This window comes from Microtus pennsylvanicus, chromosome 10 (assembly GCF_037038515.1).
Source record: "Microtus pennsylvanicus isolate mMicPen1 chromosome 10, mMicPen1.hap1, whole genome shotgun sequence".
NCBI lineage: Eukaryota > Metazoa > Chordata > Mammalia > Rodentia > Cricetidae > Microtus > Microtus pennsylvanicus.
The window spans coordinates 40,718,186-40,745,956 of record NC_134588.1 but is presented as its reverse complement, the minus strand read 5'-3'; the positions used below and the strand labels follow the sequence as shown (position 1 = coordinate 40,745,956).

Below are 27,771 nucleotides of genomic sequence, written 5' to 3'. Positions count from 1 at the left end.
TTTAAAATCCAGAGTGCTGTACTTCAAAAAAAGTTTTATCTAAGGAATGTATTTCCAAATTTATTGTAATCTTAAATATTAGAAAACAGAGAAATTAACTGATACAATTTCAATTTTTTTTAAAGAGGGATGCAATGAACTTTATTGATGGTATTCAAGGGAGTAGGGCTCCCCAAGCCCCCTCCTGCTATTCTGGGGGTCTGGGATGGAAAATGTGAGGGAGATGCTCAGTGTCAAGGGTTAGTTAGGACAGGGACTGCTCAGCAGCCGAGGGCCTCTCTCTTGCTGTGTCGTTGCTGGGATGGGTGGTCCAGGGTGGGCTTCTTACTCCTTGGAGGCCATGTAGGCCATGAGGTCCACCACTCTGTTGCTGTAGCCGAATTCATTGTGGTACCAGGAAATGTGCTTTACAATGTTGTCATTGAGAGCAATGCCAGCCCCAGCATCGAAGGTGGAAGAGTGGGAGTTACTGTTAAAGTCACAGGAGACAACCTGGTCCTCAGTGTAGCCCAGGATGCCCTTTAGTGGGCCCTCGGATGCCTGCTTCACCGCCTTCTTGATGTCCTCATACTTGGCAGCTTTCTCCAGGCGGCATGTCAGATCGACGACGGACACACTGGGGGTAGGAACGCAGAAGGCCATGCCCGTGAGCTTCCCGTTCAGCTCTGGGAGGACTTCGCCCACAGCCTTGGCAGCGCCATGGCCATCTCACCACAACTTCCCAAACGGGCCATCCACAGTCTTCTGGGTGGCCGTGATGGCATGGACTGTGGTCCTGAGTCCTACGATGCCAAAGTTGTCATGGGTGACGTTGGCCAAGGAGGCTAAGCAGTTGGTGGTGCAGGAAGCGTTGCTGACAATCTTGAGGGAATTGTCATACTTGTCATGGTTCACACCCATCACAAACATGGGAGCATCGGCAGAAGGGGCGGAGATGATGACCCTTTTGGCCCCACCCTTCAAGTGGGCCCCAGCCTTCTCCATGGTGGTGAAGACACCAGTCGACTCCACAACATACACGGCGCCGGCATCCCATCATTTGATGTTGGCAGGATCTTGCTCCTGGAAGATGGTGATGGCCTTCCCGTTGATGACAAGCTTCCCATTCTCAGCCTTAACTGTGCCTTTGAACTTACCATGGGTAGAGTCATACTGGAACATGTAGACCATGTAGTTGATGGTCGATGAAAGGGTCATTGATGGCAACAATGTCCACTTTGCCAGAAGAGAAGGCAGCCCTGGTAACCAGGCGTCCAATACAGTCAAATCCGTACACTCCGACCTTCTCTGGAACGAGGCTGGCACTGCATGAAAAGTAGCAGCTGTCTCTAGAACAGGGAGGAGCAGAGAGCCCAATTTCAAATATTTTAAGTCTATTTTGATTATTTAAAGTTGAGCTTCAGTTTAGTGTGAAGTTTAATCTATTCCTAGGTAGTTTTCAATTCAAATTAAAGGAATCCATGCATGTGTTTTATTAAACATTGTTTCTCAAATAGAAGGAAGGAACTAGTGTGATAGCCTTGTTACACAAGTGCCTGCTGTGTGAGCATGGGGTCTAAATTTGAATCCCTATGATTCATATAAAAGTTGATTACAGTGGTGTGCATCTGTCGCCAGAGTGGTCTTCAGGTTGTGTAGTTGCAGGTGGATCTTTGTAATATGCTGCTCAGCATGTCCACTAAGTCAATGATCTGTCTCAAAAAATATTGTGGGGAGTTGTTAAGAAAGTCATTATATTTTGGCTACTGGCCTCTATATTCCTGATTATACAGAGATATACATACATACAGAAATAAACTCACACACAAATAAATACAATAATAAAGATACAATTAAAGAAGTGTGTAGTTATAAAAAAGACATTAACCTAAAATCTGATATTCTTCACTAATATAAAAATAATATAAATAACTAATAGAATAGTATTTGACTATAAAGTCAAGCAACGTCTTAATATTATTTTCATACTGAAAAAATTATATTATCATCTCTTAAAAGTATTTAAAAACTTAAAGAGTTTAAGAATTTGTTCAAGATTTTTCTAGTTGGTTTTATACTGTTGTGTTATAAATGAAGTCAATTAAAGGAGACTATTAATTGCAGCCTTTATGCCGTTTCATTTAGAAGGAATTACCAAAGCCAGTGCAATACTAAAGATAGGATACTTTTTTCCCTGTTCAAGCATCTGGTCACAGAGAAGGATTGCTCCCTCAAGAACCATAAAATCCTTGCATTTGACAGCCAAGCAGAAAAGGTGAGAAGAAAATAAACAGCACAGCTAACAGGAGCTGTCATCATGATGAATGCTGATGAGCAGTAATTAATGTGGAATCTCCGAGGCAAAGCCCAGAGGTCTGTGCCTTGCCCACTGACTTAAGGATGGGGAAGCAGGAAAGTATTAGGACAAAATGAGTGAAGTACCAGAGACAACACTACTTTTAAAGTCAGGAAAGCTGAGTAGTGAAATTGTCTGATCCTCTAGGATGCTTTAGAGCTCTTCAGTGTTTATAAACAGAAGAAATGATGCTAAATACCAGTGAATAGTGATACCAAACTAATGTCAATAAATGGTATGGGAAATGTGTACAAATATAGTCTCTCTCTTTGGGCATGGATAGTGCTCTTAACCTAATACATGGTACTTATTAGACATAGAGCAATATACAATTTGAATGAAAACAACCTTATTCCTTTCTTAATACTTATTTTAATTCTATAAAAGCACTATACTGTTTTCAAATTGGATTATACTATTTCAATGACATGAATAAACAAGAAATTCATAATATGAATAATTATTGATGTATGTGTATTAGTATACCAATTAATATGTTTTATAAATGTTTTATTCCTCAGCTAGTATAATGTCAGAGTAAAGAAATTCTCCATACTACACTTTTTGAGATATTAGTATCAGAGCATTTAATTTTTTAGTAGCTCTTTCTTTGGTTAAAAAAATGACACATATGTATTCATGTATAAGATGAAATGTGAGCATGTTCTCTATTTAAAAAAAAAAAAAATTACTGTGCCGGTATTGTGACATTGTTGGCCTGAAGGGTGCACTACAAGCAAAGACATTTTTCTCCAACCCAAATTTCTACCTCTGTGCTTACTCTCTTATATCTAGAAGAAATCCACAGAAAATTATTAACAATTATTATTTTATCAACTATAAATGTTTAATCAGAAAAATATAATGATGGTAAAGATGATTTTGAGCATTCAGGCATTGTTCTGTAGATGTTGTCACAGTTCTGCCATGTTTGAAAAAGAATATCTATGCTGACACAAGAAATGCCAAAGAGTGGAAGCATTTTAGTCAGCAGCTAAAACGATACCAGTGACAGCTGGGTGCAGCCTCCTCTATGAACAGCTTAATGAATGCCAATTGACCATCTCTCTTGGAAATGGTATTTTTTGGATACCATTCTAAGAAATCTGGGGCAAATGTACTTGTACACATATAAACACATATAAAGGTACAGTACAGATCATTCTTTCTCATTCTCTCTCTGTCACTCCCCCGCCCTCTCTCTCCCTCATTCCCTCTCTCTCTTTGCTATGGGATAATGTTTTTCTATACTATGTTTTGTCACTCATATTAGTTTAATAAAATGCTGATTGATCAGAGCCAAGCACAGTATATTGGTGGAGCAAGCAGACTGGGTAGAAGAAAGATGAAGATGCCACCATCAGCCGGATGCAGAAGAGGCAAAGTGAAAATACTTTACTGAGAAAATATACAAAACAATGTGGCTAAACATAGACAAAAATTATGGGTTTATTTAAATTGTAAGAGTTAGTTAATAATAAGTCCAAACCATTCTCTAAATACTGTTATAATTAATATAATTTTTGTTTAACTATTTGTATCTGGGCAGCATGGAACTAAAAGCTCAATCTCTGTCTATAAGTGGCACCCAAACCTTTGGCAAGAATTTCCACAGAAAAAGTTTTATAAAAAAGGATTCTAGACAGATAAGAACAGAGTCAAACAGAGCTTCTTGGTAACTGTCTTTTTTTCCAGTAGGCTGTTTGCTGGCAGCAAGCAAATCTGAGGCTCCTTTAAGAGAGGCTTTCTCACTCTGCATTAGCAGCAAAAACCTTGGAGCTCTTTTAAGGGGCCATGCTATCAAACACTTAAATGGTGTTTATGAACACCCAACATCAGGCTTATTGGTGGTGGCATGGACCTAGAAACTTCACAGAGTTATAGTAATAGATATGTCTCCCACCAGTACCACAACCACGAAGCTAGACTCAAACAGCTAAGAAACAGGTCGAATCCAGTCACCAAACCTGCAGCTTCAATCCTAGCCACATTGCTTAGCAGATTAAATATTTATGTTTTCAGAAAAGGATAGATATATACAGTAAATACATATTCAGACAGAAAAAAACTCCAAATAATTTACAGTGTGTCAAAAATATATGTAGGCTTGGGAGAGAAAAGAAAAAGGATAGAGATTTAACCCCAGTACTTGAGAGGCAGAGAAAGGCAAATCTCTATGAGTTAGAAGCTAGTCTTGTTAACAGAGTGAGTTCCAGGACAGCCAAAGATACACAGAGAAACCTTGTCTCAAAAAATCCTAAAATTATAGCTGGGCCATTGTGCATGCTTTAATTCAAGCCCTCAGGAGCAAGAGGCAGGTAGATCTCTGTGAGTTCAAATCCAGCCTGTTCCACAAGAGCTAGTTCCAGAACGAGTTCCAAAGATATAGAGAAACCCAGCCTTAAAATAAAAAAAGCAAAAATTAAAAAAAATAAAAGAAATAGAGTAAGAAAAGAGTCACATAAAATTGTAAAATACACAGAGAGTCTGGATACTATATGTTTTTGAGTTGTCTTTGAATTGTTTGACTATTAAGAAAGTAACAACAGCTGCTAAAAATTGATTAGAATGCTGCTGGATCAATTTAACCTATATGTTTTGAAAATGTCTTGACTTCAATATTTACGTCAAGAGATACATTACTTTGGGTAAGGGGTTTTATTTTTATTTCCACATGAAAATAGAGGCTGTGGATTCATTCTTGGTTAAAAAAATAGGTTTATTCAAGGACAATCCCTTGAAAAATCTCCAATGGGAATGATAAAACAATATTTCATAGTACTACTGTTGCAATTTCTCTGAATTCTACATCCAGAACAGCCTCAAGACTTCAGACTGAAACCATCCAGTCTCACAGAATATTCCATATATTCACAGAATATATGGTCAGGATTTGACCATAATTCTAAATTTTCTTTTGGTCCCCAAAAGTCTCAGTGTCCCCAATCAGCAGGATATAACCTAGAAAACTATGCCCACATTTCCAAAAAAAGGATTATGGTTGTTTGTCTTTATTTAAAGTTTTGGTTATAGTTGTTTTTGATAATTGTCAGAAAACAAGCTAAAAAAAGAGATTAGATTCTGAGGTCTTGTTTTAAATATATATATATATATATATATATATATATATATATATATATATATATATTCATTCTAGATGCATTCATGTTTCTCCAACATTTCTTTTTTTCTTTTTAGGTGAATGGAATTCCATTGTGCATATATAGCACATTTTAATTATCTACTCATTTGTCGATGGACATGTAGACTGACTTATTTTCAGCTATTGTGACTAGAATAGCAACAAACATGATTATGCAAGTATCTCTATTATACAATTAAGAATGCTTTGGGTCATGTGTAAGTGTGTAGTACAGCTGATTCATGTGGTAGTTCTATTTATAGTTTTATGAGACATATACAGCCTGGTTTCCCAAGTGGTTCTATTAGTTTTCTCACCACAAACAATGTATAAATATCCTTCCTTCCCCACCCATATCAAATTTTGTTGTCTTTTATTGCCTTGGTGATGACAATTCTGACTTTTGTGAGTAGCTAAAGATATTGAACTATGGTTTATAGTGTTTAATAGTTATTTCTGTTTCTTTCTAACCAATTCTATTGTGATATATATATATATATATATATATATATATATATATATATATATATATGTGTGTGTGTGTGTGTGTGTGTGTGTGTGTGTGTGTGTGTGTGTGTATATATATATATATTACTTGAGGCAAACAAAACATGGTAATTATTCAGCTGTGTGACATGATTTGATAATTTGAATTAAATAAAGGCAGAGCTAAACACTGGATTTCACAAATAGTTGTACAATAATCTTGAAAATAGTAACTTTATAGAACTATATGAATAAAGTCTATCTGGACCTAATTTATGAAAGATTAGGTAAAATAACATAAAAACAAGGAAGGAAAAATTTCAAATTCTTTTTTTCTTTTATTATTATTATTATTAATTATTATTTATTAAAGATTTCTGCTTCCTCCCTGCCACCGCCTCCCATTTCCCTCCCCCTCCCCTGGTCAAGTCCTCCTCCCTTGTCAGCCCAAAGAACAATCAGGATCTGCACATACTGGCTTTGTGGGAGCCTAGGCAGTTTGGATGCTCACCTTACTAGACCTGGATGGAGGTGGGTGGTCCTTGGACTTCCCACAGGTCAGGGAATCATGATTGCTCTTTGGGCTGACGAGAGAGGGGGACTTGATTGGGGGAGGGGAGGGAAATGGGAGGCGGTGGCGGGGAAGAGACAGAAATCTTTAAGAAAGAAAGAAAGAAAGAAAGAAAGAAAGAAAGAAAGAAAGAAAGAAAGAAAGAAAGAAAGAAAGAAAGAAAGAAAAGAGCAATCAGTGTTCCCTGTCCAGTGGGAAGTCCAAGGACCACCCACCTCCATCCAGGTCTAGTAAGGTGAGCATCCAAACTGCCTAGGTACCCACAAAGCCAGTACGTGCAGTAGGATCAAAAACCCATTGCCATTGCTCTTGAGTTCTCAGTAGTCCTCATTGTCTGTTATGTTCAGCGAGTCCGGTTTTATCCCGTGCTTTTTCGGACCCTGGCCAGCTGGCCTTGGTGAGTTCCCTATATGACATTTCCATTGTTCATAGCAGCATTGTTTGTAATAGCCAGATCCTGGAAACAACCTAGATGCCCTTCAGTGGAAGAATGGATGAAGAAAGTATGGAATATATATACATATTAGAGTACTACTCAGCAGTAAAAAACAATGACTTTTTGAATTTTGCATACAAATGGATGGAAATAGAAAACACTATCCTGAGTGAGGTAAGCCAGACCCAAAAAGAGGAACATGGGATGTTCTCACTCATAATTGGTTTCTAGCCATAAATAAAGGACATTGAGCCTATAATTCGTGATCCTAGAGAAGCCAAATAAGAAAGTGAACCCAAAGAAAATCATATAGGCATCCTCCTGAATACTAACCTTCATCAGGCGATGAAAGGAGACTGAGACAGAGACCCACATTGGAGCACCAGACTGAAATCTCAAGGTCCAAATCAGGAGCAGATGGAGAGAGAGTAAGAGCAACAACTCAGGACCATGAGGGATGCACCCACACACTGAGACAATGGGGATGTTCTATCGCAAGTTTCAAGTTCTTAAACATTTTAAATACCATATTCTGAAGGTCTCTAAAAGATTTAAAATTCTGGCGATGGATGGAGATAGAGACAGAGAATCACATTAAAGCACTGGACTGAGCTCCCAAGATCCAAATGAGGAGCAGAAGGAGAGAGAAAATGAACAAGGAAGTCAGGACCCTGAGGGGTGCACCCACCCACTGTGACGGGGAGGGGGGTGATCTATTGGGAACTCACCAAGGCCAGCTGGACTGGGACTGATGGAGCATGTGATCAAACCGGAATCTCTAAACATGGCTGACAATGAGGGCTAACTGAGAAGCCAAGGACAATGGCACTGGGTTTTGAATCTGCTGCATGTACTGGCTGTGTGGGAACCTAGTCTGTTTGGATGCTCACCTTCCTAGACCTGGATGGAGGGGGAAGGACCTTGGACTTCCCACAATTCAGGGAACTCTGACTGCTCTTTGGACTGGAGAGGGAAGGAGAGTTGGGGGAGGGGTGGGAAATGGGAGGAGGGGAGGAGGTGAACATTTGTAATAAAAATAATAATAATGATGATGCAAAAAAGAAATATACTGCCTTGTTTTGGTTAAATTTAAATAATGACAATAAATTGTAGTTTGACAAAAATGTGATAATCTTTAAAAAACGATTTGAAAAATACCTAACTGAAATATATCTCTATATATCTAGACAAACATGACTACAAGCTTGACTATTATAGATGATTATCTTTTAACCTATATTTCTTAATTATACATTACATTTTAAAATGAGCTGGACAAACACAATATCTTAATTAAGATCAGAAATACATAACAGAGTATAGTAAAATTGAGCTTAAACCATGATCCATTCCAGTGCAAATTATTCATCTCTATAGCATATCTCCCCTACAACATTTCCCCCTGTAAATGTAAACAAACCTTTATAAACAATATTTGGGAATATGGCAGTAGTTCTTTCCAAACTGTTTCATGCTTTTTGTTGGGTAAAGTAATATTTGGGGGTGTTTACTGAGACCAATTGGGTTTCTTGGTCCATCATACCACATTAGTCTGGAAGCATTCCACAGGTTCTCATCCCCTGTGGAAAAAAAAAAAGAAGAACCTCTTTTCAAAAGCAATCTATTCTTATAACCACATTAAACATCTATGCTGGTTTAGCTTAGCAGCCCATACAATGAAATGTCTCTCTGTACTTAGCTCCTTCACAGTCAAAATACTCAAAGAAAATAATAATATACATAGTTCAGACTATGTGTATATTCCATCTTTACATGGCTTTTTTTATAAATTTAATATTTATTTTATTATCTTTACTCCTTTAATCTGTGACTATCTGTACTCTGTCTCTTTAAAAATTTGTTTTATATTTATTTATAAGTCATTTACTTCTTTTATAACTCTGTATACTCTTTTCCTTTTCTCAAAAGTCTGTATATTTTTTAAATACATTGTGTCTTGTTTAGTGGTTTTTATGTTTGAATCTGTACTGTTGTGTATCTGTAAGAGAGATTTTAAAATCGTAAGCAGCTTGGTCACAGCATCCCTGGTGAGTCACAGCTCCACCTCTCCCTACCTTTCAAAATGGCGGAAGTACCATTACTGCCAGCTCTGGGACTTCCAGGTAGGAGCGGGGTTACCTCTGAGAAAGAGAGTGTAGCACATAAACACATTTTTATATGAGCAATAGCTAAATCTGCCATACAGTGCAATACATGGTCTATAAATATCTCTGTGTATGGTGACAGGAATCTGCCATGCTCGTTTGCCTGTCCATGCCTAATAGACATGATTCCAGTGCCTGGCAGGAAGCACTGAGCCATGGGCATGGTCTTAACTACTTTGCTCCTGATCCTGAGTGGGCACACAAGCATCCAGGCCCACAAATGCTATTTAAGTGTTTGGACTCATGAAACAGCCAGAGTTCACCCTGGCAGTACAGCCCAGGAAGCCACCATTTGAAACCTGTCTTTTTTTTTTGTTTGTTTGTTTGTTTGTTTTGCTACTACTGCTGAATCAGGATGACCTCTCTAGAGCTGCATCATGCACCATGAGATTAAAAAGAAGTGTAGTTAAACAGGTTTTATGTGGGTATAGTTGACCATGTTGAAACGTCAATTTTTGTAGGAGGTTGCTTGTTTGCTCCTGGTTGCCCAGCCCCAAAATAACCACACAGAAACTGTATTAATTAAATCACTGCTTAGCCCATTAGCTGTAGTTTCTTAATGGTTAATTCTTACATCTTAATTTAACCTATTTCTATTATTTTATATTTTACCATGAGGCTCTTGCCCTACCAGCAAGGATATAGAGTGTCTGTCTCCAGTGGCAGCTTCATGACTTCTCCATGACTCCACCTCCTTTCTTCCAGCATGCAGTATAGTTTTCCCCACCTAGCTTTACTCTACTCTATCACAGGTTTAAGACAGTTTTTTTTTTTTATTAACCAATGGTATTTACAGCATGCCCTGCCACAGGCCAATGAAGCTTCTTTATTAGCCAATGGTAATAAAACATATTCATAGCATACAGAGGGAAATCTGATATCAATCATCCAGTTAGGTATGACAAGGAAAGTATAAGGATGTTCCACAACTACCCATTTTCAAAAAAAGTAAGAATTACCGCCAGATAAGAGATCCACAGTTTGAAAAATTAACACAACTGAAAAGAAAATCAAAATAGAATGTAAACTTTACTGTTTCAATGTATCAAGACATTGAAGGATTTGGAATTACTGTGTGCAATCAGGGCAATAGTGTAAATCAAGATCACCATTATCAGAATAACTGTTTTAATCAGACATGTAACATAGCATTATTTCATGGAAGGAGTGGGCATAGAGTTATATATGTTTGAATAAAAACAAAAATAAAAAACAAAACAGAAAACAAGATGATCTCTGAAAAAATGGTAGGACGTGTCTTCCATGTACAAAGTCCTAGATTTGAGAAATCAAAGAATCACCAGAAAAATATAGGAAAGGAAAGGAAATGAAAGAAAAAAATCATCATGGCATGGCAATTATACTATGCTTTCCATTTAGATGTCAACTGCTTCTATATTGTAATTTACTCAGTATATACATATATATGCTATTATTTCATAAGAATTGCCATGCATAGACAGAAAATTTGTGTTCATATATAAAAATATATATGTATATTCATTGTCATTCTGTCTATTTATTTAGATAGATAGAGAGAGAGGGAGGGAGGGAAGGAGGGAGGGAGGGAGGGAGGGAGGGAGGGAGGGAGGGAGGGAGGGAGGGAGGGGGGGAGTTATATGTGGCACAGTCTGGCTTCAAACTCATTCTGTGAACAAGTATTTTGAACTTATGAACCTTCTATATATTTCTCCACAAAGTGATAAATTGTTGTAAGCACATATGTTTTAGGAACCCAACATTTCTCTAGTTATGGATTCCTTTTATTTCATATTTATATTTCTCTTATTCAATTTTGTTAATTTTGTTAAGAGAGTGATGATACAGATAAAACTTCATTGAATTTTCATTTCTAATAGTTTTCTATAATTCATACAATGGCTGATTTGTACATTGGCCTGAAATTTTGGTGGGAATATTATCTCCCATATCAAATTATCTTGTCTTTGTTATTGTCTGACCTATGATGTAAATAGCATTGATATCCAGTTTTAATGCTTTGTCAACCGGCTTAAACAAATAGTTCCAAACTCATGGTTATGACAATAGCTCTGATTAACTTCTATGGGTAGTTAAACATAATGAATGGTAATGAACATGAGGAAGAAGGATGTTGACAGGAACATAGGAAGTGAAAGAGAAAGTGATTTCATGTGCTGTGCTGTATACATGTGAAAGGCTCTCTAATATCAAATGTAATTAGTGAAAACCTAAAATAAATAATGTAGAGTCTATAGAGATTTTATTTTAGTTTTAAAATTTCTCCACCTTTTTTTCTCTCTGACCCTCATTGTCATTTATCTTCTTTTTATTTATTTTGCATTCCCACCATAGTTTCCCTTCCCTCCTCTCCTCCCTGCACATCCCCCCAAACCCTCAGTTCAAACTACTTCTATATTTCCCTTCAGGAAAGGTCATGTCTCCCAAGGATATCAACAAAACATGTCATATCAAGTTGTGGTAAGACTAAGTACATCCCCATGTATTGTCTTTTAATAAATCTGCTTTATATTGTTTTCTTTTTATCCTTTATTTCATGACCATACGTCTTTAGTTTAGTACCTTGAAGAACAGATGTTTTCAAACATATATCCTATACGTAATATTACATTTATTATAAAACATATGAATTGAGTACTGAGTTATAGTTAATTTTAGTTATCATGTATTATATATTCTAATTTTGCATTTCATTTTCTGGGAGACTATTCAACCTATCTGCCTTAAGACAGTAAGACTATGAATGATCTCATCTCTACTTTGCCTGATCCTCATTGTCCATGTCCTATGTCTGACAAAAGGAACAAAATCTGCAATTTTGCATAAACTTGCATATATCTGTTTATTAAGAACCATTTATTTTATAATACATTGGAATTGTTTGAGATTAAATACACCACTAAGAATAAAAAGGAAAAAATCTCTTCTGTGTCTTGATTACAAAAAGCCCTTGACAAATATATGGCATAGATTATAGTTGTGTTAATGTGTTTTCACTATGATATTTTATGTTTAGAATGGTCTTTCTTTTCACGTAAATTCAAGCTCTAATGCAGGGAAATTTAAGTAACAAATTGGGATAGAAAAAAAAATGTATATTGATTCTGGTTACTGTACAAAGTGACTCCTATCACTTGGAGAGGATAAACCAAGAGTTTCTAAAGCTGGTTATCAACAAATACACTAAAAAATAAATAAACTGGGTTGAAAACAATAAAGTCATGTGCTGTACTTAAGTTTATTATAGTCATTGTTCTATGTTATCAGTGCATATATGATACGGTAATGCTATGGAAACGTTTTTCAATGCAAACTTTGTAGTGGAGAGAAGTCAAATAATCTACACAATGACAATAATAGATAGAGAATATGATGTTTTTCTTCTTCCTGGGTCTGGGTATCTTCACTCATAAACACTTTCAGGTTCCACTCATTCTCCCACCAATTGACAATAACTGAGTTTTTTTAGTTTGAGGTTTGGTTTGTTTATTTACAGCTAAATGAAATTCTATTGTGTAATATTTCCATATTTTGATTTTCCTTCCTCAAGTTGAAGGGCATGAATTTTTTACATTTCCTGGTAGCAATAAATAATCTAAAGCAAGTACCTGTGAAGTATGGTTTTCCTTGGGCACATGTCAGAATTATTATACCTCAATTGATTTTTGCTTTTTTGAAGTTATTCACAGTGATTTTCAATGTGACTGTATCATTTTTCAATCTCATAGCATTTGTTGTCAATTATTTTGGTCTTTTGTTGTTGTTGTTGCTTTTGTCTGTTTGTTTTCTTTTCTTGACCTTATGCACTCTGGGTAAGTTGAAATCTCTAACTAATTTTACTTCACAAGCCCTTAAGTGATAAAGATGTTAAACACCTTTATTCTGTTGTTTTTAAATATTATTTTACAACTCAACGCCAATTCCCTCTCCCTCCTGTCCTCTCACTCTCTCCACTTTCTCCCCGCCCTACCCCGCATCTATTCTTCAGACTTGGTGAGACCATCCATGGGGAGTCAACAAAGTCTCTCACAAAACTTGAAGCAGGACCAAGGCCATCTTCCCATATCTAGGTTGAGCAAGGTATTTCTCCTTAGAGAATGGTTTCCAAAGAGCAAGTTCATGCACTAGGGATAAATACTGGTTCTACTACTAGTGGCCCCACAAACTGCACTTGCCACAGACCTGTCATTCACATTCTGAGGGGCTAACTTGGTCTCATGCTGCTTCCCCACCTGTCACTCCAGAGTCCATGACCTCCCACTAGCTTGAGTAAGCTGTCTCTGTGGGTATCTCCATCATGGTCTTGGCCCCTTTGCACTTTTTTTTTTAAAAAAGATGGAACAATAAAGTATTAAAATGAGTGAAACAACCCAGACCAAACAAAGTACACATATTCTCTTTTATTTGTAGTTACTAGTTCTAAGTCATTCTGAAGAAGTAATTGCAGAAACCAAATATAAAAGGCACATGGTGGAAGGAAAAATGAACACAGGTGCTATAAACGGGAAATAAAAAGGGGGGTGGAATTGGGGCTGAAGGATGGAAATTAATGTAATGATATGAAAATAGTTAGATATATTATTAAAATGTATATATTAATATTATAAATTTATATGTGCAACATTAGTGGAGAAGAAATCACAAATTTGAGAGAGAATAGGGGTCTAGAGAGGAGTTACGGCGAGGAAAAGGAGGAGGACATGATGAAAGTGTAGAATTCACATATGAAAATCTCAAAGAAGGAAAGGAAGTGAGGACTGTTCTCCAAACTCAGGTCCAAAGTTGACCTCAAAGTTACTTTTTGTTAAAATACCTGTGCTGACCTGGTGACAAGTATGAAAACATATGTGAAGGCTGAATTTGCTATCACTTGGTGATATGTCAATCAAAATTACTGCATTTACTATGAATATATTAGTTTTGTTAAAATATGTAATCAAATATCTGTACTAGGGAAATCCCTGAACTTACATAATTGAACTCCTTTCTAAGTTTTTAGTTAAACATAAGAAAGGTTCAGTTTTTTTCTAAAATATTTTAAATCAAACATTACAAGTAGATGCTGATATTTATATTTCAAAGCTTTTTAGCTGTATTGGATGATATTTATACTTAGTAATGTCTGGATAACTCAATGATTTTATGTTTTGCTAGTAAAGTATTGAAACAACATTCTTTTAATTTTTAGTCATTATTTGAGTGGTGGGCATAAAGAAATCCACCAATTAGCTCTCAAAATAGTACTGTTTTTTTTTCTCTCCCTGCAGAATATTTTTTCAAAAGAAAATTATTCCAAATGACTAAGACTACTGGATCTAATTATAGTGGGTTGCAAATATAATGTATGGAATATAAAAATGTGGGCTTTGATATCCAGGTACATTTTTTTAAGACAGTACATATTCTCAACCTTTATCAAGGAAGATAATGTGATGTTTGTGGCTTTGATTTAAAATAGAATAAAGCTGCAATGTACTCATCATTCAAACTATGCATTCATATATCCAGTTCCTTGATGATGCCATGTGAAAAATCACATGTAAACACATTTCTTATTTATTATTTTAGAAAAAAGTCTTTGAAGTATAATTTTCTGAAGTTTTATAGAATAGTGAACACAGCCAAAACAACTATTTCCAGAAAGACCTTTGAAGCAGACTTTATTTATTTATTTTTTTGATTATTTACAGGAAAATGAATGTCAGAGGAATGCTTTTTACTTAAACCAACATCAATTTGAACAGATTTTTAACTGGCTTTAAGAATTCTTAACACACACCACAGGTTGATCCCTTTTTCAGTGGTTTTTAGTTTATCAAACTTCATATTTTGCTTGTATCAAAGGATTATTGTGCATTTGGTCTTCTTTTTTAATCTTTGTCTCTGTGTGTGTCAGGGTGTTCTTGTGTGTGAGAAAGTGTACATGCCCCACATGGGTTAAAATCACCATGCAGGGGTGAAAATCCCAACACAGGGGTGAAAATCACAGGACAACCTCAGGTGTCTGCCCCTGTCTCCTTCGCTGCTTCAAAGGGGGGTCTCTGTTATTACTTACCCCTGTGTATATCAGGCTAACTGACTCATGAGTTTTCAAGAATGATCTTGTTTCCACCCCTTATTTTGATGAAACAGATTTTTCAAAACCGCTTTTGTTTTTTTTCTTTTTGTATTATTTATTTTACTTTTAAGTTTATAATGTAGTTAAAACAAGGAATGCTAAGAGTTGGAGAAACAGTTTTATCCAAGAAAAAAAATAGCAAGCGTTTGTCATTGATATTATTGTTTTATGTTTTTTTTTAATGAAACTGTTAAGGAGAGTTTTCTTAGTGGTTGTATAAATCCTGTTGAATGTTTATGATTTCAACTCTATCTGCTTGGAAGGGTCCTATTTAATTTATTTTAAAAATCTAAAGACTTTCAACTATCGGTGGTATTTATATATGCAAATCAGTTGAAATTTTGTTTCTCATTAGTCTGTTAGAAATTTATACTTGTCCAGATAGCTCACTCGGTCATGATTTTTCCTTTTTTCATGGATAGCAAAAGTTGAAGGGTTTAAATCCATTTTGCATTTGTGACTATATTATTGGATTAGGACACATTAATTTCCCAATAATTGGGACTTTTAGTAAACAACAGATTAATTTAGTATTCAAGTGCAGTGTTGCACTCAAGAGCTACTACTAAAAGTTCCTTATAGGTAATTTTGCAATATCTGTTAAGGATGTTATTAAGGTTTCTTGAAATTGATCTCTTAAATCTGGAAATTGAAGAAGGGTTTTAGGAAAACAACACTAAGAAGTGGGTAGTCAGAAAGATGCCAGAAATATGCTGTAATGAAAATTGTTGAAATGAGCATTGTCCAACACCTATTCTAAACCTCAAGGGTCCACAAAATTCATCTAACAGGAGATTTACATTATCAGTAAAACTGATTTAAGTCTAAGGTGTTTATAGATAAACAGGAAAATGAATTTCAAACAAAATACAATTTTCAACAAATTTGTGTCATTTAACAATCACTTTATTCACTAAAAACAGTCTCAAGCAGCACTTTCTAGATACCTACTTTGTGCTATGTACAGCATATTCTGTGTTAAAACGGATGAACATGTTCCTTATTTTAAAAATAGCAGAGACTTTTTCCACTGTATATGAGTATTTTCGGGCAAACAGTATATGACACTGGGAAACTTTCATCTAATCAAGCCCTGAATCAAATAAATGAGAGTCCAGCATGTGTCTATTACACAATAGTCAGGCTTCTAAACACAACTGAATTCTTGTGCCAGAACTGCCTCGTGTCATCACTTAAATTATGAGATACAAATATACCCCACTTATTTTCAAATATAAGATACATTTTAAAAGCTTTATTATTAGCTGTGAATTTTGGTTTTAACAAAGCAACATTCAAATTCTCAAATTCCAGCAATTAATTAATAGAATGACAAAATATTGTTTATTCTGTATTTTTAGCCTATTCTTTTTTAACTAAGTATATCCTTTCTTACTATGTTTTAAACCGGTGACTCTGTCTCTTTCTGTGTGTAGTATTCTTCCATTCTTGTCCTGATTTCTCCAAAATAATTGTTTAATATAGTCCTAAATTAATCATCAATGAATGCTTTTACAATATATGTAAGACGACCATTTTCTAGAAAGTTCGAAGCTTAGATCTAGTGATTTTTTATCAATTGCCATTTTTTTATTTACTCCAAAACAGTTGCACTAAGTGATTAAAAAGTGCAGTATTAAACATCTCTATGTTTTCACCTTATGAGATATGAGCAACTTTGCCAGAACCTCTTGACTTTCAAAATGAACTTATTCTACATGAAACAGTTGGAACATTGTGTCTAATAGACTTGAACTAAGCAGAAGTAACATTGTTTTCACTTGGATGTTTATGATTAGTTTCTTTGGACCAAGTAAAATGTATTGTGATATTGACCCTTGGATATGCATTATTGTGGTCAGTTTTCCAGCTATTCATCAAATTCACACATGAGCTGTTGTATGACTATCTCTTTACTGTGGAAACACAAAGAAATATTGATTTGCCTCAAATAGGGCACAGATGCCACACCAGACACCTAATTTGGCTTATGGCAGGGCAGAATAAAGCCAGACTGGAAGAGATATAGAGAGTAGGAAGAGTTAAGGAGACTGCCATGTAACTGCTGAAGAAGACAGAAGCCCCAGAACATTACCGGTAAACCATATGTCTCATGGCAATACATAGATTAATAGAAATGGGTTAATTTAAAAAAAAAGAAATGGGTTAATTTAAGATATAAGAGTTAATTAAGAAGAAGCCTAAACTATTGGCCAGGAAGCATTGTGAGTAATATAGTTTCTGTGTAATTATGTATGGTCTGGGTAGCCAGGAAACAAAAGAACAGTCTGCCTACAAAATAGCAGTGATACATCTGGGGTTAACATGCATGACCTCCAGTCATTTTGGGTCTGGGTGCTTATATGTCAGCTTGGGGTTAAGAGGAAAGTAGCTGAGAGTGAGCCAAGAGCTCAGCACTCCTGTCTGGGCAACTGTCCTGATAGGGTCAGCTAGGTGTTCAGAGGCAGGAAAATCCAGCAGATTCTCACTGCCATTCACAGAGATATTTCCAGGCTGCACAAAGTACAGCATGGCAGTTATAGCTTTTACTTAGCCAAGAAATAAAAAGGTTTCTGTGCTGCACACTGCTTCCCAGAGTTGAGATGGTGAGCATGGCTCCCACCCAGCAGTCTCAGTACTGGTGGTAAGCATACCTCTGCCATATTGAAAGGCTGAGAGAGGTGAAGCCAGCCACCAAGGCAGAAGCTATAATCCTAGCAGTATCACTTAGCTAATTAAAGACTTGTGCTCAGAAAAAAAGAGATATATACAGCAAAGAAAATTCAGAATTCAGATGAAAAAACTCTAAATATTTTACAATATGTTTCAAAAATGTATGTTGGCTTGGGAGTTTGAAGAAAAAGAATATAGATAGTTATAAAAGGAAATAAATTGTTTTAAAAATGACACAAAGTATTTTTTTGAGTTACAGTAAAAGTAATACATAAGAGTAAGGCAGTTATGGACTAAAGGATTAAAAGTAATAGAGGAAAAAATAAACCACATACAAATGAAAAATACATAGTATCTGGATTATGTATATTACTGTGTTTTCTTTTAAATTTGATTTCAGAGAGACATTTGATTCTTGGGGCTACTAATTTAAACCAACATAAAGGTATTTTAGCTTCAAAATTTGAATCTAAGAATATGTTTCTTTGGAAATGAGGTTCTGCTTTTGTTTCCACAGAAGATGAAAACTTGTGTATTCCTTCCTAGCTAATGTGGTTTAATGGAACAAGACCCTCTGAAAGGTCTCGATGAACCCTTAAAGTATTTCATCCAACAAACAGCAAGGAGCATTTTGATAAAAAACAATGCCCAAATTTCCAAAATGATTGTTTATAAATATTTGTTTCCATTTAAAGTAGAATATGATATGGAAATGAATACAATGGTACAGACTTTGGTCTATTGATACAAATTTAAGATCAATTTGTAACACTGTTGTGTATTTACAGTTCTGCTCTTGTTTAAGGTATTGTGGTTGTGCAGCTCATTTAAAAAGGTAATGTATAAGCTGGGCAGGGGTGGCACACGCCTTTAATCCCAGCACTTGGGAGGCAGAGGCTGGCAGATCTCTGCGAGTTCAAGGGCAGCCTGGTCTACAAGAGCTAGTTCCAGGACAGGCACCAAAGCTACAGAGAAACCCTATCTCGAAAAACCAAAAAAAAAAGTAATGTATAATTAAGAAATATAGATTAATAGGTAGTCATTTGTAATAGTCAAACTTGTACTTATATTAGTTAGATTTTCTAGATATATAGAGATATACTTAAGATACATTTCAGATTCTTCAAATATTTCACATACCTACAGAATATGACATTTAAAAGATTTTAAGAACTTAGACTTCTCAACCGTGAGACATGTCTGCTTCTGGCAGCACCATTACTTCAGAGATGATGGGCATCAAAGAAACTCATTATAGAATTTTCATTTAATGTGGCAAGGCAAGAAACTGCAATTACCTGGATTGTTTGATGGTATTCTCTATGAACTGGACATTCAGGACCTACAAAAAAAAAAAGACTGGAAAAATGACTGCTGAACTTGCCAAAAGGTGAGATAGTCCTTCAGGGTTCCTGCTTCATGAAAGAGTCTGCCGGACATTCTACAGGACACAGAAGAAAGCAACTGACAAACTTTGTCATTACAAGGTTAAAACAAATCTTCAAATTTCCTGCTTCACTGAAAAGTCTGTCAGATATTATGGGCATCTACATTGAAGATGTATACTCCAAAGTAACAAAAGAACTTTGGGTGAGTATCCAGGCAGCAAGATGTCTCTGTCAATTCTAGAACTTTCGAAGTTGCTTACAATATACTTCCTGTTTACTCAGGTAAAATATTCTTCTAGGAACTTTGAAGAGTTGAAGACAGAAAGTAAGAGGTTTTTTTTTTTTTCTTATTTAAGATAAAAGTTAAAATATATGTGAAACTTTCCAGATACAAATTGTCAAACATAATTCTTGCTTGATACCAGTTTGGTTATATGTAATTTTACTATGTTAAAGTTAAAATCTTACTTTTTATTTAGTCATAAAAGGGGAGATGATGTGGGATGTCCTTCTGTATATCTGTTGCTCTTATTGGTTAATGAATATTTCATCTATGGCAGGGCAGAATATAGCTAGGCTGGAATATATATAGATAGAGTAGGAGGAGTCAAGGAGATGCCATATAGCTGCCAAAGGAGAAAGACATGGGAATCTTACCCAGGTAAGTCACAGACTCATGGGGATACACAGAATAATATAAATTGTTTAATTTAAAATATAAGAGCTAGCTAACAAAATGCCTGAACTATTGGCCAAACAGTGTAGTAATTAATATATTATCTGTGTGATTATTTGGGTCTGGGAAGCTGGGAAACAAAAGAACAGTCTCCACCTACATTTTCCTATGGCATAAACAAAAATCTTAGAAGGAAGTTGACCTCACATCCATGCAATAAAATAAAATCAATTGTTTCTACAAATTCTGGCCCCATTGAAGCCATTCATCAAGTAACGTGCTACTTGTCTAGTCTTGTTTTCTCCATGTCTTGCCAAAAGTACACCAGATTTTCTGCTACAGGTACTAACCATTTATTTAGATCCAACCAAATAGTGGCAATGGTGGTTTCTTTGGATCGGCTTGGTGTATCTCAGCATCAGACAACTCAGAAGAAAGCAGTCTACTTCTGACCCTGATCTTGTAATTAAAACATGAAAATGCCCTTTCCTATCCATGAGGTGTCTCTCCATCTGCTACCTTTACTGTTCCTTCAGGCATTTGTGACAAATCTGTTCGAAATTGAAGTCTTAACTATATGTGATGAAACACTTTTTAAAAGAGGGCAGGCATGCTCTCTGAAAGACAATGAATAACCTATATTCCAATTAGCATGCCTTGATCTTCAGCAGCAAAGAAAAAAAGACAAGAAAATATGGTCAAGATCCAATAAAGCATGAAAGTATCTCACCACTTCTATATTTTTTAACAAAAGAACAATGTAAAGCACAATAGTGTTTGTTAGAGATACTACCCTATTTTCAGTCCAAAATGTTGTTATTGTTTATTTGGGAATTTCACATCATGTATCCTGATGACATTCATTTCTTAGTCCTTCTAGATTTGTTCCCTGTTTCAGTGTCCTGCTCCACAAAAAAAAAAAAGAAAGAAAGAAAGAAAGAAAGAAAGAAAGAAAGAAAAAAAAAAGAAAATCAAAAATTGTAGTGGGAGCTGTGGGCCGCCCCAGCTCCTGGCCGCCTGCTAGCTTATGTCCCGAAATAATTACACGGACACTGTATTCTTTTAAACACTGCTTGGCCCATTAACTCTAGCCCTTACAGGCTAATTCTCATATCCCAATCAACCCATCTCTAATAATCTGTGTAGCATCAGTTTTACCGGGAAGATTCTAGCCTATGTCCATGCTGAGTCAGAGTTCATTGCATCTGCCTCAGAGAGCAGAGCTATCACTTCTGCCCAGGAGAGGGGAGCATGGCGCCTCTGCTCCAGAGAGCAGAGCTGTCCAGTCTGAGCTCACTTCCTCTTCCTCCCAGCATTCTGTTCTGTTTACTCCTCCCACCTATGTTTTAACCTATGAGGCCAAGCAATTTCTTTATTACTTAACCAATGACCTTCCTTCATCAAAAAAATAAAATCCACAAGTCAAATTTGTGTGGCCAATATAATCACTAGATCATGATCAAACTCTTAGTAGTTTGCCTTTTAAAGAAAATCGAGCACTTTAACAACTGTACCTCACCAGAAGACCCTCAATTGTGAAGAACAACATTGCAGCATCCTTATCAATATTTTTAAGAGTGCTCTTTGATGTTTTCTTAACTAAGCTATTATTTTTTTTGGCAGGTGGAAGATGGTGGGTTAGGGTTTGTTACAGAAGACTTCTATATTTCTCTGCAGTCATCAATACCACTGCAACAGTCGGTTCCTGGTCATTTACAGTTGGTGGGAGTATGGACCATGACGTTTCTGGGGATAGCACAGACCATGGACAACTGTATGGTCTTCAGTGGTAACACACTGGCTGCGTTTAATCATCTATATCATTACCATTTTATCCCCTGAGGCATCAGGCTCTCTCTCTCTCTCTCTCTCTCTCTCTCTCTCTCTCTCTCTCTCTCTCAATCATAGTGTCTGTTAATCTCTCTGGGAAGAGTTGTTATGATCTCACAACTCATGCACAAGGGCCACACCCATACCTGTGTGGTGTTTTCTTTCTGAACTGGTTACTTGATTATGACAATCTTAAGACCAACAATGTGACTCAGTCTTCTGAAAGAGCCTTTTGCTGGGAAATATATTCTACCCCAAGTATGCTTTGAGGGGCAAATATATACTGGTTGCACTGATGCATGACTCCTCAACTCAGGTCACACTTAATCTTTTCCATCTGAACTCTTTTGTCATGATATTTTATATGAGCTCTTATTTATATGTGAAAGCTCTAAAAAATGTTCTCCAGCACTGCATTTTGTTTAGTTTTTCTTTGGTTGCTATAGGAAGACAAATATTGTTACATAATCTCTATTTTCTGGGCAGCAGTTTGGGACCCACATCAGTCTCAATTCTGTATCAATCTCAACGATGTAAATTAGAGACAAGGTGGTAAAATGAGGAATTGTGGTCCAAACTACATAGGTTACCATGGGAATATTCTCTCAAATAGATGTGATTGGGCCATGCCATTTTGGATTTTCTGGTAAGAAATGAGAAGGAAAGAGGTAGAGGCAGAACTTACTTGGAAAAGACAGTGGAGCAGGCTGGAAGAGACTGGCTTTCCTTCGAGAAGACCCTCTTGTCTACTTGACATTAATTGAATTCCTCTGTCATTATTTATTTAGTTTTTATCACAATATGATTTACATGTTAGTCCAAATCATTTGGAACTGCCAGACACTTCAATAGCTCATACAAAATATTAGATGGCATTCTATTATGTGTACAACTATAATACATCAATTAAACATATAATTAAAAATCAATGGTACGAAATAGAGCTATTCTTTATACATAAAGAATATAATATTTTTGAACATCTTTCACAAATACAGTGTTTCTTCCATGTGATTGTTGTTGTTGTTGTTGGTTTTGGGGATTTTGAGACAAGGTTTCTCTGTTTAATATTCCTAACTGCCTTAGAACTAGCTCTGTAGACCAGACTGGCCTTGAAATCACAGACATCCACCTGGCTCTGTCTCCTGAGTGCACGTGCTGGGATTACTTGTGGGTATCACCACCACCAGGCAAGATAAGTTTTTGGAATTTAAGCCATTTCTCATTTGTATAGTGGTGAGCATCCCCGCCTATCATGCGGGAGACCGGGTTTCGATTCCCCAACAGAGAGCAAAAAATAAAAAAGAAAAAAAAGAAAAGAAATGAAATGAAATTTAAGCCATGTAGTGATACTCTTCCTTTAGTATTGAATAATTTTATAAGGACACTTATAATACATAAAATAGTTTAAATTTCTTTTTTCTTTTTTTTTTTAATTTTCTAGACAAAATTCACTCTGTAGCATTGGAGCCAGTCCTGCAAACTAGCTCTTGTAGATCAGGCTGGCCTTGAACTCATAGAGATCTGCCTGCATCCTCCTCCTGAGTGCTAGGGTTAAAGGAATGTGCCACCATCACCCAGCTTAAAATTTATTTTATTAAGTGAAGGGCATGGAGTTTTCATGGGTATGTATATATAGTAAAGATGAAATTTTAAACAAATATTTTCATCAATTTTATTCTTTTCTGTTTTTTTTTTCTAATTCTCCATTGGTGACTGATCTCAGAGTTTATGTATGCTCTACATGTTATACTTACTACTGAGTCACATTATCTTATACTGTAGAACTTTAAGCTGAGGCTTTTCAGCAGTAGTGTTCCCCCCTCCCCTGGAAACCAAAGACCTAACAACTACACATGCACATACTGAAATGTTGGGAACTTTCCATCTCCTTGAGTACTTGTGAATATTCTCCAAATAGAACTCAGTTATTGAACAGGGACAAGATCACAGTTAGGTGTTGACTCAGTTCCTGGTGTTTTCATTCAGTCCCTGGGAAAGGGTCAAAACAATGCTCAAATGTTTCCTTTTACCTCATCTGATCTGGCAACCATTCTCCAGCCAATTACTGGTAATAGCCCTTTGAATAAATGAATCAAAATAGTTAAAGAACAACCCCCAGCCTCACCCCTTGTTTCTGTGGCTTTTTGCTTTAAAGGTAGCCTGTATTCGCCATTCGGGTTCTTTCTGGCTTCTTGAGTGCTGAAAGACCCCATTGCGACAGAATTAATTAAAATCCTCAAGCTTTTACATCAACTGTGATGTGAGGGTGGTCTCTTGTGGCAACTCCTCTTTGGTGATTGGACTCCAGAATCCAACAATACCTCTAACTATCAGATGTGAATAATTACTTTTATATCATACATTGTTTTCATATCCCAAAGTGTGAATATTTGAGTATTCCCACTCTATCTGTTTGACTTGCTAACACTTACAGTTCATTAATAATAGAGAAAAATTGTACTCATTTTGTGCAAGGAACTATGAGAATCATGTTTATTTCTGAGCCAAGCTTTAGATGGCATCTCAATGGGAGCAGATGGTATATAACAGTTGAATCTTGGTCATGTTGTAGAGATTCTGACAGGTCCATAAATTTTTGTTAATAAGTTCGCTTGACATCAAAAACTACAACCCTTGTTGGGCCCTACTTGTCAGAAGTTGCAGTCTACCAAAGCATGGCAGCTTTCTATATGCTTGCAACATGGAGGACTCTTTCCCTCCCTCCAATGGGATTACTGCTCTCTACTTGCTCTCAAATGTCTCTGGGCCAGATGACTGATATTATCTGAAAGTCCGCTCTCATCCTGGATGCCTGATTTATCTTTAATGTGACCCGTGGCATAGTTTCCATTTAGAATCCTTTCCCTTGCTGCACACATGGTAACTAAGAGTTGTACTAGGACTTTTGCTATAGGACCCTGCTGCATTATAGGAAGACTTTAATGCAAGTTATGGTTTAAAAAATGGCTCCTAATCCTATCCATTTCCTATACTCTACAATAAAGCTGAGCTAGCTCACTGATTCCAAAGAGCTGTCCCATAGCCATCCCAACCCTGATCTCTGCTTCTGCTCCCTCCACCCTCATGAACCAATGCATTGATCTTTTTTTTTACATTTTTAATATTTATTTATTTATTTATTAAAGATTTCTGTCTCTTCCCCGCCACTGCCACCCATATACCTCCCCCTCCCCCAATCAACTCCCCCTCTCTCATCAGCCCAAAGAGCAGACTGGGTTCCCTGCCCTGTGGGGAGTCTAAGGACCTCCCATCTCCTTCCAAGTCTAGTAAGGTGAACATCCAAACAGCCTAGGCTCCCACAAAGCCAGTACGTGCAGTAGGATCAAAACCCAGTGCCACTGTTCTTGACTTCTCAGCAGTCCTCATTGTCCGCTATGTTCAGCCAGTCTGGTTTTATCTCATGCTTTTTCAGACCCAGTCCAGCTGGCCTTGGTGAGTTCCCAATAGGACATCCCCATTGTCTCAGTGTGTGGAAGAAGTAGAACCAAAAACGCTCCTAATGACAAAAAAGCTTATTATTTAAAGTGATCATTTCAGGCAAAGTATCTCTTTTACTCTGTTGGATTTCAAATTTCCATGGGAAAAATAAAGAAAAATAGTCAAAGACACACAATTATTTTGCTTATGGGGATCTAAGCTCAGGAACTCCAAATATTTGGTATTGGGCAAAAAGTCTGCCTGACCTTTGCCTTGTTAAGATATTTTCATTTCAGTGGAGGTCAGATAAATATGCCTTCCCCTCTGGAATTAAAACTATGATTTTTTTTTCTGCCATGCATAGTGGCATAAAATTCTAGTACTTGGGGGTACAAAAACATGCAGATTTCTCTGAGTATGACACAAGAATTATCTACAGAGTCAATTCCAGGACAACCATAGCTGCATAGTAAGACCCATTCTCAACAAAACAAAACAAAAAGATAACACATCTATGATTTTTATAGTAGAATTACGGGTTGTTAAAAAAACACATGGGAAATTTAGTGTGAATTAAAGTGCTGGTGCCTATACTCACAAAATGTGCTAAATTTGCTCAGATATTAGAATCATAAATAAATATCTCCCAGTTCATAACCTACTTCTAGAATGAGTTAAACTTTAATCCATTTATGAATTCAGTTGTGTGTGAGCTTGGTTTTGATTTGTTTGCTGGCTTGTTTTGATTTTTGCTATTTTTGAGACAGAGTTTCTTAGTTTCTCTGCATAGTCTTGGCTTTCCTGGAACTTGCTCTGCAGTCCAAGCTGTCCTCTAACTCACCAAGATCCGTCTGCCTCTACCTCTTGAGTGCTGGGATTAAAGGCATGTACCAGCACCACCTGAGTGATGAAGTCAGTTGTTTATATTAGTCACATTTTACTGCTGCTTAGCAATAACAACTATTTTGAAGTCATTTTCTTTACATATTGGATATATGTCTAGTTTTTGTATCTGCTAGTCAAATGTTATGCTATGATAGACCGAGGATAGTTTTAGCACTATGGCTCTGCTTCAGAATATTCAGCAGGGATTGCTGAAGGCACCTGTAGGGTAAAGTTCTGCTCAGTGTGTCTGATCAGGCTCCAGGCTGGAGTTATAACAATTGCCAGGAGGAAGTTTTCATATCACAGATGATGATCAGACCCCTAAGGAGTCAAATCATTCGGGTGTGCAGTGATCCTTCATTTATATCCAGTTACTTCTCACTCTGTTGCGCAACACAAATTACTCAGTTAAGCCCACAGTCTTGTGGACAGGGAAATAAATTTCCTAAGAACCAGGAGAAGTTGAAAGGTTATTTTTAACAAGACTTAAATCAATATCAACTTTTAAAAAGATTTTTATTCCTACGTTAATGAATATGTTATAAATTTTCACTGGTTAGATATCCTTGGCAGAAATAGAAAGATAGGGACAATTCTTGTAACACATGTTAGCATCCTGAATTAATAGACAGTGATAACTGAGACCAATTTATTATACATCAGGGAAATAATATTTCAATGTCTCTTCATGGTTCTATAGAGATAACAAGATCAAAATATTAATAAACAAAACATTTATGATTGCTTCACAATATTTTAGAGGTATCATATGTAATATGTTAATATTCAGAACCAGGAACAATAATAAAAGCAAACATATATATATATATATATATATATATATATATATATATATATATATATACACATACACACACACACACACATATATATATATATATATATATATATATATATATATATATATACTCACATATGGGTATGTGTTTGTCCTTTAAAAATCAGTTTATATATGTCGCAATAATATTCAAAGTAAAACAGGATATCAGTTGGGAGGCATAGGAGAGGTTGTAGGAAAGTTACTAGAAGTGGGTTCTAGAGGACAGAAAGTGTTGTAATTTTTTTAATTAAAAATTAAATCACATGTTCATATTTTCTCATTTAAGTCTCCAAAGGTCAATGTCCATGATTGAGATAACATTGATAGTCTTTTGTTTTCTCAGAATATGACCTAAAAATTATTTACCATAATCAACTGCCTGATACATGCAACTTAAAAGTGATATTCCAAACATTGAATAATTGATAGAGGAGGATCATACGTCTATTGGTTACTCTGATGTGAGGTGCGGTGGGCTGTGTTCCTGCTGCCCCAGCTCCCGGCCGCCTGGCTAGCTTATGCCCCGAAATAACAACACATAAATTGTATTCTTTTAAACACTGCCTGCCCCATTAGTTATAACTTCTTATTGGCTAGCTCTTACATATTGATCTAAGCCATTTCTAATATCCGTATTGACACTTGAGTGTGGCTTACCGGGACGAATCGGGCATCCATTTCGGAGAGGAGAGTCATGGTGACTCCTGACTTGGCTTCTTACTCCCAGCATTCTGTTCGGTCTACTCCGCCTACCTAATTTTCTGTCCTGTTAAAGGCCAAGGCA

The 27,771-nt window shown here is 36.3% G+C and overlaps 1 pseudogene; it reads right to left on the bottom strand.

Annotated features, from left to right (window-relative positions):
- Positions 1 to 224: 224 nt before the first annotated feature.
- Positions 225 to 27,683, bottom strand: LOC142858113 (glyceraldehyde-3-phosphate dehydrogenase pseudogene; annotated as a pseudogene).
- Between the last annotated feature and the right edge of the window lie 88 nt (positions 27,684 to 27,771).